This window comes from Nicotiana tomentosiformis, chromosome 11 (assembly GCF_000390325.3).
Source record: "Nicotiana tomentosiformis chromosome 11, ASM39032v3, whole genome shotgun sequence".
NCBI lineage: Eukaryota > Viridiplantae > Streptophyta > Magnoliopsida > Solanales > Solanaceae > Nicotiana > Nicotiana tomentosiformis.
In genome coordinates this window covers 8633799-8649693 of record NC_090822.1, presented here as the reverse complement: position 1 = coordinate 8649693, position 15895 = coordinate 8633799, and the positions used below count along the sequence as shown (strand labels likewise).

At 40.6% G+C, this 15895-nt stretch overlaps 1 protein-coding gene and 1 non-coding gene across 2 annotated transcripts in view; both read left to right on the top strand.

Moving 5' to 3' along the window:
- The window catches only part of LOC117273584 (UPF0057 membrane protein At4g30660-like), a 148424-nt gene that overhangs the window by 30582 nt on the left and 101947 nt on the right, over positions 1 to 15895 (top strand). The window lies entirely within an intron of this gene.
- On the top strand, positions 8015 to 8121 carry LOC117274478 (small nucleolar RNA R71). Its single transcript, XR_004504585.1, has one exon. It is a non-coding gene; the product is annotated as a small nucleolar RNA R71 (small nucleolar RNA).

Below are 15895 nucleotides of genomic sequence, written 5' to 3'. Positions count from 1 at the left end.
AAGTAGGACTTTATTCGGCTGTAATGTAGGCTGCAGGTCGGGTAGGATATATTTGGATATAATAGTGACTACACCTCCCCAAGTACTTTAATACATATATTTTATAATCAAGCCCCCACTGAAGTTAAATCAATATTTCCACCTTCAACACCACGTAAATTATCTCACACTTCTTTGAGCACAATCACCTTAAAAGCCACCACAAAATATTACTAATCAACATGATACACTATTAACACATGATACATTTTTTTTAATAAGGTGCACATTTCTCCTGATTTCCCTAGTTCCACTCAAAAGCCCCACCAACTAACCCACACTTTATCCTTTATAGATTCAAAGTAATTCAAGTGCTTACGAGAGGTAAAGGGTTCAATAAGATGGTCAATTCAAACAAGGGATAAGGCTTGTAATGTGGTTACCAAGGAAACAGGATTACAGGCTCAACGTGGTTAACTACGATACATAACAAATAGGTGGGTGGAATATGTATATATATGGTTCAACAAAGAAATGCCTATATCACTTCCCAGACTAAACAAGACTACTATTTCGCTTTGCAGACGCACATGGCAAGTTCCAGGCATCAAATGTCGTGCACAGAATACAACAAACCTCACACACATATGGCACATGACTCACTCCAGATCGGATCATCAAACACTTAGATCAGAATACTTAAGCCAAATTAAGAACATATAGTTTAAGGCATTCTTACAAGAGTCAACAAATGAGCCTAAGCGTCACACTAAGTACCCGCTATATTCAAGGCATTACGAAGTTAAGAGATCCTATTCTAATCCTACCCATAGCCCATAGCCCATAGCCCATAAGTTACTAACTAAAAAAATAAAAACTAACTACACCCGGTTCAAACGAAACCCTTGGAAAAGAACCGTGGTTTAAAGAAAAACTAAGGGGGAATTGATACACTACTACAAAAGAAAATCCACGCTCACCGCACCATTTTTTTTTAACTTTTAACAATTTTTTTTCTTTCGACTTTAATCCCTCAAGAAACCCGTTGAATGATATCCATCGTCGGGACAAGTCGAAAATGATTTATGTAAATAAACTATGACACTATTCTACATACAACATACAACAAAGTATCCCCCACCCCATACTTAAAAAGATGGCGTGTCCCCATGTCATACAAAATAAAGTAATGCGAGGTAAAGGAACTTACCTGGTGGATCAGTCTTGATCGGAGACAGTGCCAGGGTCGATATGACACGCCCTCCGTAGCACACGCAACCAGCCCATGATTATCTTCTTTGACTTCGAATTTTGGGTGGCCAAGGCATCAACTCTAACCCCCAATTCCGTGACGGAAGTGCACAACCCTGCCATATCCTGTTCTAAGGTTGTCATCCGTGTACTCTGTCTAACCTGGAATGGTCCTTCAGCCGCTGCAGCTTATTCCTGTGGGGGTTAGGCAGGTTTAACCTCCTCCTACACTTAATCGCCCTCCTCTGGTGCATCAGAATCGTCACTATGAGTTACCCCAAGTGCCACCGGATCTTTCCTGATGGTCACTTTGTCTGCCCGGAACTTTGCTTCTTTCTTCACCATGCCATCCGCATTTGGGTTCTCGGGCATCCTTGCTGCCCGGCACAATCTAGTGACCATAGAGGGGAAAAAGAACCCATACCTCTTCTGTGGTGAATAAACGAACATCTTAGACTGAATAACCTGGCAACATCAAAATCTTGGCCATTCACGAAGCACCAAATCAAGGCAGCTCTCGGACCATTTACCTCCGTGGTGTTGTGGGACGGCAGCAAGCAACTGTTGATGATGTACAACCAGCACTTTCCTTCAAAAGTGAGTGAGGCAGAGTGTAGCTTCGATCCCGGCACAACCCACACTACCTCTTTGTCTGGTGCATAGATAGTTCTGAAAAACCTATTCCATGTAATGGGTTCTCGCTTGTAAGTATCATAGAAATCCTCCTCCCCATTGAATACAGGCAATCGATACACTCTCATGATGTCTTCTATCGAGGCATCCACCCTCGTGTGTCACACAGTGCATATTCTATCCTCATGTTCGGGGTAGTTGGCATAGAACTCCCGGACAAGCATCAAGTTACCCTCCTCCGGCTCTTCGAAAAAGTTGTCCAACCTGCGCGTGATCAACTTCCGATATATATTAGGGCACTCATCCTGGAGGGACGCCCTGTCAATACCCCTTTTCGGTACATATTTTTAGTGGCCTTCAAATTGAAATGGTCTTGGACAGCTCTGGAGACAAATCTGGTACGATCAAACTGAGCTGCACTGGCCGGTGCCCGTGCCCGAGATGAACCTCCATGACCACTTGATGAGGCTCTGGTGGTGCATCTCTTCTTTGAAGGTGTCATGGTACCTACACAACAAACACTACTATCAGTAATCGGCAGAATGTGGGAACCAATGGCGGTTACTCAGACTTCACTCGCACAATTGGTCACAATTTACATTCAAACTCATTGTGGCAATTCAACAAACACTTAAGGTGCATATACCCCCAAGTTACCCAAAGCCCCAATTAAACTTCCAATCCGCACAAACTCAACATTGTCTTCCCCCAATTCAACCAAATCTATTAGCCTCGCATGCCACATATATACTATAATCCTAAACCAAGACAAGAGTACCCATGATTCTACTATCCTACATATACAATATCAAAGGAAAAGAATAAGAAAAAAAAAAGAAAAAAAAATACTAAGAAAGAGTAATCGAATCATGTTACTTACTTGGAGATCTTGGGAGGAACGGAGATTGGGGATTGGTTGAGTGGAGAAGAGAAGGAAGGAGAATAAGCTTGTTGATGAGAGAAAGTTTGAGGGAGATGGAGAGGGGGGCGTGTGTTTTCGGGGAAGGGGAAAGGGTTTTAGATTTTGTTAAGGGGGAGGGAAAGAAGAGGTAGGGAGTGGGCGGTTGGGGGGGGGGAGGTTAAGTAAAATAAATAAATAAATTAATACCAAATTCTAAACCCAGTGTCGCCTAATCTGCGGCCTACTCCGCGGTCCAATCCGCGACCGCGGATGAGGAACAGTGAGGGGGGAAAAATCTGCACCCCAATCTGCAGTCAAGTCCGCGGGCGCGGATGGGAGGCAGTGGTCTGTGCAAAATCCGCGGCCGCGGATATCGATCTCCAGCAAATGTTTGTCTTTTCCGCACTTTACCTATCTCCGGGTTAATTTCGTCCCCCGAATCCTTCCGATGCGCATAATTGTATCCCTACACATTAGTAGATTGGTTAATGCCGTTCAAAATCAATTACAAAAACAAGAGTAAAGAAAAATAATGGGTTGCCTCCCAATAAGTGCCTGAGTTAACGTCGCGGCACGACGATTTACAATAAACCATGGGTTGCCTCCCAGGAAGAGCCAGATTTAATGTCGCGGCACGACGCAGGCTTTCATTATTACTATTCGCTTGTGTATTGGGGCTCTTCCAAACATATCACCACTCTGTCCCACTTTTCTTTGACCATTCCAAGGTAATGTTTCAACCTTTGCCCATTCACTGTGAACTTATTTGTCCCATCTTCAGATTCAATTTCTACAACTCTATTTGAGAACACTTGCACCACTCTGAAGGATCCTGGCCATCGGGACTTCAACTTACCCGGAAATAATTTCAATCTCGAGTTGTATAACAACACTAGATCTCCGGGTTTGAATTTCCTATGTAGAATGTGCTTATCATGCATCATTTTCATCCTTTCTTTGTACAATCTTGCATTCTCAAATGCATGGAACCTGAATTCCTCGAGTTCATGTAACTCAGTGACTCTGCTGGTGCCTGCGGTCTCCATATCCAAATTCAACTGCCGCAGTGCCCAAAGGGATTTATGTTTGAGCTCTACCGGAAGATGGCATGCTTTTCCAAATACCAACTTGTATGGTGACATACCAATTAGAGTTTTAAATTCTGTTTGGTACGCCCATAATGCATCATCCAGCTTTTTTGCCCAATCTGTCCTTGTCGCATTCACTATCTTGGTCAGGACACTTTTGATTTCCCTGTTGGACACTTCAACTTGCCTGCTCGTCTGTGGGTGGTACGGTGTAGCTACCTTATGGTGAACTCCATACTTTTCCAATAGCTGTGCGAACGCTCTAATGCAAAAATAGGTTCCACCATCACTGATTATAGCTCTGAGGGTGCCAAAACGTGTGAAGATGTTTTTCTTTAGGATGCCTGTCACCACTTTTGCATCATTGGTTGGGAGAGCCACCGCTTCGACCCATTTGGAGACATAGTCAACTGCTACCAATATGTATTTGTTACCATACGAGCTGAAGAAAGGCCCCATAAAGTCAATCCCCCATATGTCAAAAACCTCCACCTCTTGAATTGTGGTCATCGGCATCTCGTGACGTCAAGATATGTTGCCTGTCCTTTGGCACTCATCGCAACCTTTTACCCAGGCATGGGCATCCTTGAACAGAGTTGGCCAATACAACCCCGATTCCAACACTTTTGCTGATGTCCGGATTCCTCCAAAGTGTCCACCATATGGTGAAGCATGGCAAGCCTGCAAAATAGAAGGTTGATCTTTCTCGGGGATACACCTCGGGATCATGTTATCTATACATATTCTAAAAAGTAGAGGTTCATCCCAATAATAAGATCGACAATCGCGAAAGAACTTTTTCTTTTGAATTGAAGAGAGTTCATAAGGTACAATACCGCTTGCTAAATAGTTAGCAATATCAGCATACCATGGCGACTCCTCCATTGTCACAGCGAGTAACTGTTCATCCGGGAATGTCTCTGTTATATCTTCAACCTCCATATTCTTTTCAGCTCCTTCCAACCTTGAGAGGTGGTCTGCCATTTGATTGTCCGTCCCTTTTTTGTCACGGATTTCCAGATCGAATTCTTGTAGAAATAGAACCCAGCGGATTAAGCGTGGCTTTGACTCCTTCTTTTCTATCAAGTACCTAATTGCTGCATGGTCAGTATAAACAATAAATTTTGAACCAATTAAGTACGACCTGAATTTGTCGAAGGCAAACACTACAACCAACATTTCCTTTTCCATTACGGTGTAATTGAGCTGTGCACCGCTGAGCGTCCTGCTTGCATAGTAAATTAGGTGCATCACCTTGTCTTTTCGCTGCCCCAAGACTGCTCCAATAGCATAATCACTGGCGTCGCATATGAGCTCGAACGGTTGCTCACAGTTGGGTGCAGTTGCCAGTCTCTTCTTCAGCTCCTCAAATGCCAACCTGCAATCATTAGAAAACACAAAGGGCTGATCCTTTTCAAGAAGTTTACATAAAGGGTTAGCAATCTTGGAGAAATTTTTTATGAATCGCCTATAGAACCCAGCGTGCCCAAGAAAACCTCTCTTTGCCTTGACCGAAGTGGGCCGTGGCAATTTCTCAATCACATCAACCTTAGCATGGTCGACCTCAATTCCCTTACTGGACACTCGATGCCCCAAAACTATTCCTTCTTTTACCATAAAATGGCACTTTTCCCAATTCAGCACCAAATTTATCTCCACACATCTTTTGAGCAATCTTCTTAAATTGTGAAGACAATCTTCAAATGAATCCCCCACCACGGAGAAATCATCCATAAACACCTCCATAATGTCTTCAACCATATCAGTGAAAATGGCTAACATGCACCGCTGGAATGTAGCTGGCGCATTACAAAGTCCAAAAGGCATTCTCCGAAAGGCAAAGATGCCATACAGACAAGTGAAAGATGTTTTATCTCTGTCTTCAGGGGCTATTGAGATCTGGTTGTACCCCGAATATCCATCCATGAAATATAAGTGAGACCGCCCAGCTAACCTGTCCAACATTTGGTCAATGAAAGGCAAGGGGAAATGGTCCTTCCGGGTAGCTGTGTTCAATTTCCAATAGTCCATGCAAATCCGCCACCCCGTGACTGTACGAGTCGATATCAACTCGTTATTATCATTTTGTACGACCGACATTCCTCCCTTTTTCGGCACATACTGAACAAGGATGACCCAGTTACTGTCAGAGATGGGGAAGACGATACCCACATCCAGCCACTTGATAACTTCCTTCTTCACCACCTCTTTCATATTCGGGTTCAGCCGTCGTTGATGCTCTCTGGAAGGTTTGTGCCCCTCTTCCAAGAGAATCTTGTGTGTACAAAAGGCTGGGCTGATACCCTTTATGTCTGCCATGGTCCAACCAATGGCAGTCTTACATTCTTGTAACACCTTCAAGAGTTTCTTTACCTATACAGCTAGTAAACCATATGATATAATAACATGCAAAGTAGAATTAGACCCAAAGAAAGCGTACCTGAGGTGATCTGGAAGCGGTTTCAGGTTCAACTGTGGTGGCTCCTCTATTGATGGTTTTGCAGGTGGTGTTGCTCTTTCTTCTAAGTGTAGGGGCTCGAACTGAGGTTCCCTTATCCAGAACCCTTGACCCTCGAGAGCCATGACCCACTCCGCCAGCCCTTCACCATCCATCTCTTCCAAATTCATCAAACATGCCTCTAGCGGATCCCTGACATTAAGGGTCTCATCCTCCTCTTGCAGTATTACATCCACGGCCTCCACTAGCGAGCAATTTGCAAATTCGATGGGTCTCCTCATGGATTGTTGATAGATTTCCAAGGGTATCAAGTTTATACTGGCCCCCAAGTCACACAATTCTTTAGCAAAAGCATAACTCCCAATGGTGCATGGGATAGTGAAACTACCTGGATCAGACACTTTTTGAGCCATAGGTCTTGTCACTACGCGCTGCAGGTCTGCGTCAGAGTTACAATGGACAGGTCCTGGAAGTCAAATTTTTGCGACATCAGATCCTTCTTCATTTTTGCATACCCTGGCATTTCCCTCAAAGCATCCATCAGTGGAATATTCAATTGAATTTGTCGAAGCATTTTCATGAATTTTCTGTATTGATCATCTTTCTTTTGCTTTGCTAATCTCTGAGGGAATGGTGCAGGAGTCAACCTCTGCCCACTGCTTGGTGTCTTTTCTTTGTTGGAAGCTTTTTCTACCACCTGTTCTGAGAGTTGTTCACCTTCCTTCTTCTTACCCTTGTCAGCCTGTGCTTGTTCAATTATAACCTCAGTGAGCTTTGCTGACTCATCTGCCTCTAATGTAACTGGAGTAGTTGGCATAGTCTCTCTTCTAGATTGAGCAACTTCTTGCTCTCTGTCTAAATCTCTTCCATTCCTGAGACTCACTGCCATTAGCTGATTTGGGTTCTGTTTCATTTGGGTTAATATTTGTATTTGCAGGCAATGTTCCTTGTGGGCGATTGTTCAAGGCTATAAACAGTTGTCCCAATTAAGTTTCAATGCCTTTGATTGCCGAATCATGTTCTACTAACTTTTCTAGCATCTTACCATTTGTACCAATGAGTTGTTGCAGATGCCCCTGATTTCTGTCATGTTGCTGTCCTGCTATTGATGAGGTGGTTGGTAGGCCAGCTGTTGCTGGTGCGGCTGATTATAGCCCTGCTGCCTTTGATAAGGCATGACTTGGCCGTGCACTTCCTGGATTGGGGTTGTGTTATGGCTGGTTTGGTCTGCACTGCTGGTTTGGTGCTGGTCCCCATTGCGTCCCACCTTGCCTCTGACCTCCGAAATTGTTGACATAATTCATGTCCTCTCTGAAGCCCTGGTTGTCATTCTCTCCACTCCACGAGCACACATATGACTTGTTTATGCAAGGAGTGCACAAGCCTCCATTTGTTGTATCAACAATGTGCACTTGCTTTGTATCCATCTCATCAATTTTCTTTATTAGTAAGCTCATCTAGGTCATGAGAGTGGCTATGTTCTCTGCATTGGAATTGTTTGGGTCAAGAGCAACAGCATGCACTATTGGTGTAAGTGTCGTACCTCTAGTCATCCAGCCTGAATTTTGAGCCATCTTGTCGAGAAGAATCTTGCACTCTGTGAACGTTTTGCTCAAAAATACACCCCGAGCTAAAGCATCTACATTGGCCTTCAAACTGTCTGCCAAACCCATTTAGAATCTCTATCCCAGCATCTGATCTGGAATGCCATGGTGTGGACACTTCACTAGCATACCCTTAAACCTCTCCCAGGTTTCTTGCAAGGTCTCAGTCGATTTCTGCCTGAACTGTAATATCTCATCAATTTGCTTTGCAGTCTTGTTGGGAGGATAAAACTTGTTTAAGAAATACTTGACTAATTCTTCCCAAGTAGCAATAGAGTTTATTGGGAGTGAATTCAGCCAAGTTTGAGCCTCTCCAGTCACCGAGAATGGGAACAATAATAGCTTAATTGCTTCAGGAGTCACATTCGGCTATCTTTGAGTCACACAAATTGATAGGAAGTTCTTCAGATGTTGTTGTGGGTCTTCGATGTATGACTCGGAGAACAGTCCCTTATTCTGCAACAGGTGCAGCATGTTGTTGGTAATCTGGAATATCTCCGCTTGTATCTGAGGAACAACAATGGCGGTGGCCAGGTTATCAGCAGTTGGTTGTGCCTCATCATAAGGAGCAGCTTCCGACACAAGAGGTGCCACCACTCCATTGTTTGGGTCAACACGATCATTCCGATTGTTTACGTTGACTTCGTCCACGTTGTCCATTTCACTTTCGAATTGGTTTTTTTGTTTTAACTGTTTGTTCTTCTTGTTGGCCTGATTCAATGCCCTGAATGCTTTCTCGGGGCCTGAGAGTCCTTCAAAAAGTTCACCAGTCCTCAAAGAGCTTCTAGGCATACACCTGAGTCACATAAGAGTTCAAACATGAGAATTTCAATGGAAAAGTTTTAACACCGTAGGAAATTGATCTAAACTAAGAATCCTAGCAATTCTTCTAAGTTGTAATAAATAACATCGTTAGTTCCCCGGCAACGGCGCCAAAATTTGATCACGCCCAACTATGCCTTGTAAAAAAGACTAAGCGGTCGCTTCAAATATAATCCGGTTCAAGTCCGGAGTCGAATCCCACAGGGAACTAACCTATTTACTACAACGTTTAACAATGCTAATGATAAGCTCAAACAACTTCCGGATGCAAGATTTTTAATAGAGCATAAGTAGAATTTATTTATCTAATGAAAAATGACAACAAAATTAGCAATAATAAAGAACAAGTATGAATTCAAAGATTAAAAGGATCTAGGGCTATTGATTTCCCCAATTGCTGGACTAATTCCTGACACGTTAGCTATAATCTCGCCGTAATACTCTATGAGGATTATGAGTTCCAGGCTACCGTAATTATCTCTCGACCAATTACGATAATTTATTAGAAGCATTCTCTCGAACTACTCTAGATAAAAATTTATGCAACTCAGAATTAACCCATCAAAGCTTCGTTATCTCTAACCCTGCTTTTAAATTCAAGTAATTAATCTCTTAACTTACCCGAAAGTGGTGTTGTTCAACAATAATCTGCCCAAGTGTTCTTTCTCAAGCAACACAAGTTAACTAGACATGATTAATCAAGGGCCCTTTCAATTAATCAAAACACAACACATAGTTGAACAATCGTAGAATAAGAACAGCTCAATTATATCTAAACATAGTCAAAACTTCATCCAACAATTGGTTCCATCAACCCTAGATGATGGGTTTAGCTACTCATACTAATGGATAAAAATTCACTATAACAATTCATAATCAACAATGGAAGTAAGAAGAAGAAGATGAAAACTCTTACGAAATTCTCTGCCTTCTCTCTCTTGTTCTTGCCTCCAAAATCTCCTAAAAACAGCTCTTCCTCTCTTCTTGGCGAATTAGGCTTCATATAGGTTTAGGTTACTCGCCTTAGAAATTACATAATTGCCCCTTGAGTTGTTGGCCTCCGTCCGCGGCCGCGGATTCGACCGCAGATTTCAGCCAGTGTTCTGCCTCCACTGCGCGGTCCAATTCGCGGTCAACTCCGCGGCCGCGCACCTGGAGGGGACCCCCCTACTTGCTTTTCTCGCTCCTTTTCGACCGGACTAAACTTCGATTGGCCTTCCACACTCCATATTGACTCCAAAACACTCTTTTGCTTCCTCCTAGCTCGGAGTGGCTCCTGCAAAGCATAACATTCTTAATTAGAGCATTTTGTTATCTTTTAGCATTCAAATATCAATAAAGTGCGGCTAAATTAGAGTATAAATAGTGTCTAAATTGCATAAATATAGCCTACTTTCAATGTCAAATGTGTGTGTCAATACGATGCAACTCAGTGATAAAATCATATGCACACTCTCAGAGTATCATTTCACTCAGTCCTCCCAATCACTCAGTCCTCCCAGTCACTCAGTCCTCACAGTCACTCAGTCCTCACAATCGCTCGGCACTCGGCACTCAGTATATACCTGCGCTCACTGGGGGTATGTACAGACTCCGGAGGGGCTCCTTCGACCTAAGCGCTATAATCTGCATGGACAACTCGCGTGCTATAGTATCAATATCTGTATCTGCACGGATAACTCACGTGCTATAATAAAGCCTATAAGGCCTGCTGCAGGCGGGCAGCCCCGATCCACATAATAATAATAATAATAATAATAATAATAATAATAATAATAATAATAATAATAATAATAATAATAACAACAACAACAATAATAATAATAATAATAATAATAATAATAATAATAATAATAATAATAATAATAATAATAATAATAATAATAATAATAATAATAATAATAATAATAATAATAATAATAATAATAATAATAATAATAATAATAATAATAATAATAATAATAATAATAATAATAATAATAATAATAATAATAATAATAATAATAATAATAATAATAATAATAATAATAATAATAATAATAATAATAATAATAATAATAATAATAATAATAATAATAATAATAATAATAATAATAATAATAATAATAATAATAATAATAATAATAATAATAATAATAATAATAATAATAATAATAATAATAATAATAATAATAATAATAATAATAATAATAATAATAATAATAATAATAATAATAATAATAATAATAATAATAATAATAATAATAATAATAATAATATATAAAGCCAATATGGCCTACTGTGGCATGCAACCCAATCCCATAATTATCCTCACAATCAGGCCCTTGGCCTCAGTCAGTCATCAATCTCTCCAGTCTCTCGTGCTCACAATGTCATGAAACTAGTCCAAAATGATGATGTGATGAATCAATAAATAGCAACAGAGACTGAGAGATGATATGCAATGAATAAACATGACCGAGTATGAAATTTCATTTTAAACAAATAATTCAACAACAATAGGACCTCTGTGGGTCTCAATAATACTAACACATAGCCTCAACATGATTTCTAATATGATTCTCAGCTCAATTTCTTTAACACATAAAACTACATAGAAAATGCCAAGATTATTTGACTACAAAATTTCACGAAACTAATTACGTCACAATTTCTATAGTGCATGCCTGTCACCTAGCATGTGCGTCACCTCCAAACAATTCACATAATACGTATATTCAGGATTCATACCCTCAGCTCCAAGATTAGAAGAGTTACTTATCTCGAACAAGCCGAATCCAATGCCGAGCAAGCTAAACAATGCTCCAGAAATCCCATTTTACGCGTATCAACTCCTGAACGGCTCGAATCTAGCCACAATAAATTTGATTCAGTCCACACAATTTATAGGAATTAATTCCATATCAAAATACTAACATTTTCCCATAAAATCCGAAATTACACTCCAAAAATCGCCTGTGGGGCCCACGTCTCGAAACCCAACAAAAGTTACAAAATATGAACGCTCATTCAACCACGAGTCCAACCATACAAATTTTACTCAAATCCGACATCAACTCAACCCTCAAATCTTCAAATTAAACCAAGAGGGTTTTCATAATTTTCCAACTTAATTCACCAATTAAATGTTAAAAACAACCATGGATTCGGGTAATTTGACCAATATTGATTTAAGAATACTTACCCCGTTGTTTTCCTTGAACATCTCCCAAAAATTACCTCTTCCCGAGCTCCAAATCAGTAAAAATGGAAAATGGGACGAAGTACCATTTTTAGAACTTAAACTCTTTGCCCAGTCATTTCTTCTATGTGATCGCGAACCAAGTCCTGCGATCGCAAAGCACAACATTTCCACTGCCCAAAAAAACCATATGCGATCACGAAGACCAAAATACACTGCCCCCAAAAACATCTCTACGCGACCGCACCATAACACACACGAACGCGAAGCACGAGCTTCCCAGGCCTACGCGATCGCGGACAACCCACGCGTTCACATAGAACAATGCTCCCGAACCCCAGCTGCCTCACCTCCTCTTCGCGAATGCGGCTTTGCCCACGCGTTCGCGATGCGTTCTCTCTTCCTAGATACACGATCGTGATTCTCCCCACGCGATCGCATAGAACAAAAAATGCAGCAGCCCCAATTAACCCTACGCGATCGCAGATCTTTCCACGCGATCGCATAGAAGGAAACCAGACAGTATACTAGAAAAACTTCAGCAAAGTTTCAAGTCCAAAATTTGATCCATTAACCATCCGAAACTCACCCGAGACCCCCGAGACCTCAGCCAAATATACAACAAGTCCTAAAACATGATACGAACTTAGTTGAACCCTCAAATCGCCTCAAACAACGCTAAAACCACGAATCATACCCCAATTCAAGCCTAATGAACTTTGAAATTTCAAATTTCTACAAACGATGCCGGAACCCATCAAATCAAGTCCGATTGACCTCAAATTTTGCACACAAGTCATAAATGATATAATGGAGGTATTCTAATTTTCAGAATCAGATTCCGGCCCCGATATCAAAAAGTCAACTCCCCGGTCAAACTTCCAAACTTAAATTTCTATTTTAGCCATTTCAAGCCTAATTTAGCTAGGGCTTCCAAATAATTTTTCGGACATGCTCCTAAGTCCAGAATCACCATACAGAGCTATTGGGATCATCAGAATTCGAATCCAAGGTCGTTTACACATAGATCAACATCTGGTCGACTTTTCCAACTTAAGCTTTCCATTTAAGAGACTAAGTATCTCATTTCACTCTAAATTCTCTCCGGACCCGAACTAACTAATCCGATAAGTCATACAACAGCTATAAAGTACAAATGGAGCAGTAAATAGGGGAACGAGGCTGTAATACTCAAAACAACCGGCCGAGTCATTACATTCTTCCCCACTTAAACATACGTTCATCCTCGAATATGCCAAGAGTTGTTTCCAAGCCATCAAATCATTATTCCATATAGGACTGACAACACAACACAATTAAAGACTATTACTTTAACCTTAGTCCGTAAAACCCTTGGAATTCAATTCCCAATATTTTGAATTTCTTACAAGACCCGAATCTCACATTTACACACTGCATAAGTCTGAACAAGCTGCATCGAGCCATAACCATAACCACGGATACAATCACATAACATACTACACCACTTGCATGCTCGTAGCACCATTTCCGATCACAGTGACTACTCCAAAATTAACCCGATACTGATATTAAATCCCATATCAAACAAAACCCTGTTCCAAAACCTTCGTACACTGCTGATAATGAAAGAAACACACGAAAATCTCATGACCCTTTATCAGATCAACAAGTCATGGAGCTCTCTCGCCCCAACTATAACCATAATCACTTTCTAAGCCGACTTTCAATATTATACTCCCGAATATACCGTAATCAAACCTGGTAGTACCCATTCTTGGTCCAATGACCTTATATTATTAAACACAACTATCCCACATACACGCCACATCAATATAACTCCAGCCACAACTGCGCAATCCGTGTACCCAAATATGGGAGATGTCTCAAGGAAGAGAACCATATTGCAAGTTCAACAAGCACCACCACAACCACAATGTTACAACCAACTCCTCAAATTTTGTGAAGAGGATAATCATAGGCGCATGTGCATACTTGTAGAGGAAGGAAGTTAATGAATCAGATAAATTATCATAGAAATAAAATTTTCACACACTGCACGGACAACTCACGTGCCAATAATATAAATCGCCCGGCATGGTCATATGCCTCCAGTCCCAGCATATCATAGAGGAGCAATTAAACAAGTACACTTGTATATGATAATGAAATAAGATTCTCATGCTTCTGGACTAGTATAAATAACACGCCATAGTGTAAGCATGTGCAAAGTCTGTTATCACACTTCAAATTGGCAATTTAACGCAGAAATAGTAACTACCCCATTTATTTAGGGAATTAGCCTCTTTGTAACCTCAAGTGTAGGCCAGATAGTTCTCAACAAAGGTAAGAATACGAGAAACATTATAACTTTACGCTTAACAGTCAACTCTAGGCATATCATAGCCTAAGCATTCTTTCAAGTATAAATACCTGCCCCAATGCCCGCACATTGGCTCAAACCTCACATATATGCACACTTATAGTGCGTAGCTATCACAAATAATTAACGCAACTAGTGCCTCCACTGAGTTAAAATAAAATACTCACCTCAAATAGGCCGCAACCCGAAACAATATACTTCTGAGAACTCCCAGTCTCCAAATTCATCGAACACATGAATCACCATAACTAATCCCAACTCCAGCACTAGAATGACTAACACATCTTCCATTCACGATAATCTCATGAGGAATACTTTTATAATTCTTCCGTGCCACATAGCAATAATTTGAATATCAACAGTCTATCAACCAGGTGAGTACTGCAATACCAATGAACATCCGTAAGTCAAAACACAACGTGCCTTCTGAAATGCGCACCCTTCTCAGGAATTACCGAGCATTTATATCATTCATCGAAATATCTGAAACTGACCATGCTGTCCAACATTCGTTACCTTCTCTTCAAGACTGAACTGTCACTTTGTACATATAAATCCTAATCCCGCATAACATACCACATCTATTATGCCATCATGTGACAAGCACAAGAATCCCATTATTAACTCTGAGTCACTAGCAAATTACATACCCGGTTAGTTAGAAACCTTCCCCTTACTTCCTTCCAGGAGAAAATCACAATACACAACACGTTTTTCACGCCAGTAGAAAATATCTGGTTCAAACCATGGTAGAAACCATCAAGAACACTTTGAAATCCATCTGCACATAACCAAGCTATTAGAACTAAATTCCTCTAACTCGACCAAACCACGTAGGTCACCAAAACCCAAGAATATTGCCACCAAAATATCTGTAGAGTCTCACCACATCATAATTACCCCTATAAATACCACAACCGAAACACCCACTCTGAAAATACCTTATTTGAGTCTAAGGCCGTTTCATTCACCTTCCTGATACCGAAATATAAAATCTATAATGATATACAAAAATGCCATAAGTCTCGACACCATCCAACTTAAATCTCATATTTTAGCCATAAACAAATCCGCCAAAAATTTTCAATTGTTACATATTAATCTCGAATCCATTAGAACTTTCTCGAGAGTCACTCTCTTTGTTCAAATCCAAATTACACTGCCCAAATGGGCCAAAAGACACGTGCCCCATTAGCACAACAACACTCAAAGAAGTAACTCTACTTTAATACCATATATCAAATTCATACTCCCTGCGCACTACATCATTCACAAATAACAACTCACTCATCCCACGATTTTTATATACTCATAAAGCGCAATATAACCCGTATCTAGAAATTTTCTTACTCGAGTCATTCTCGAACTCCACCTCTGCAAGTCATCACTGATTCCCAAGTATACTTCAGACCAAAAAACAAATTGACACACAACCATGAATTAAATTATCAATAGCAGGCTCCCCCACTTGGCTCAAAGTCATCAATTAAAACACTCGATAATTTGCAGTACCCATATTCTATTACTTCCATAACACCGTGGTCAGTTCAACGAAAATTCTTCTCAAGCTCATACCACGCCAACCATAAAAATACCTCAATAATCCGCTAAGCTAG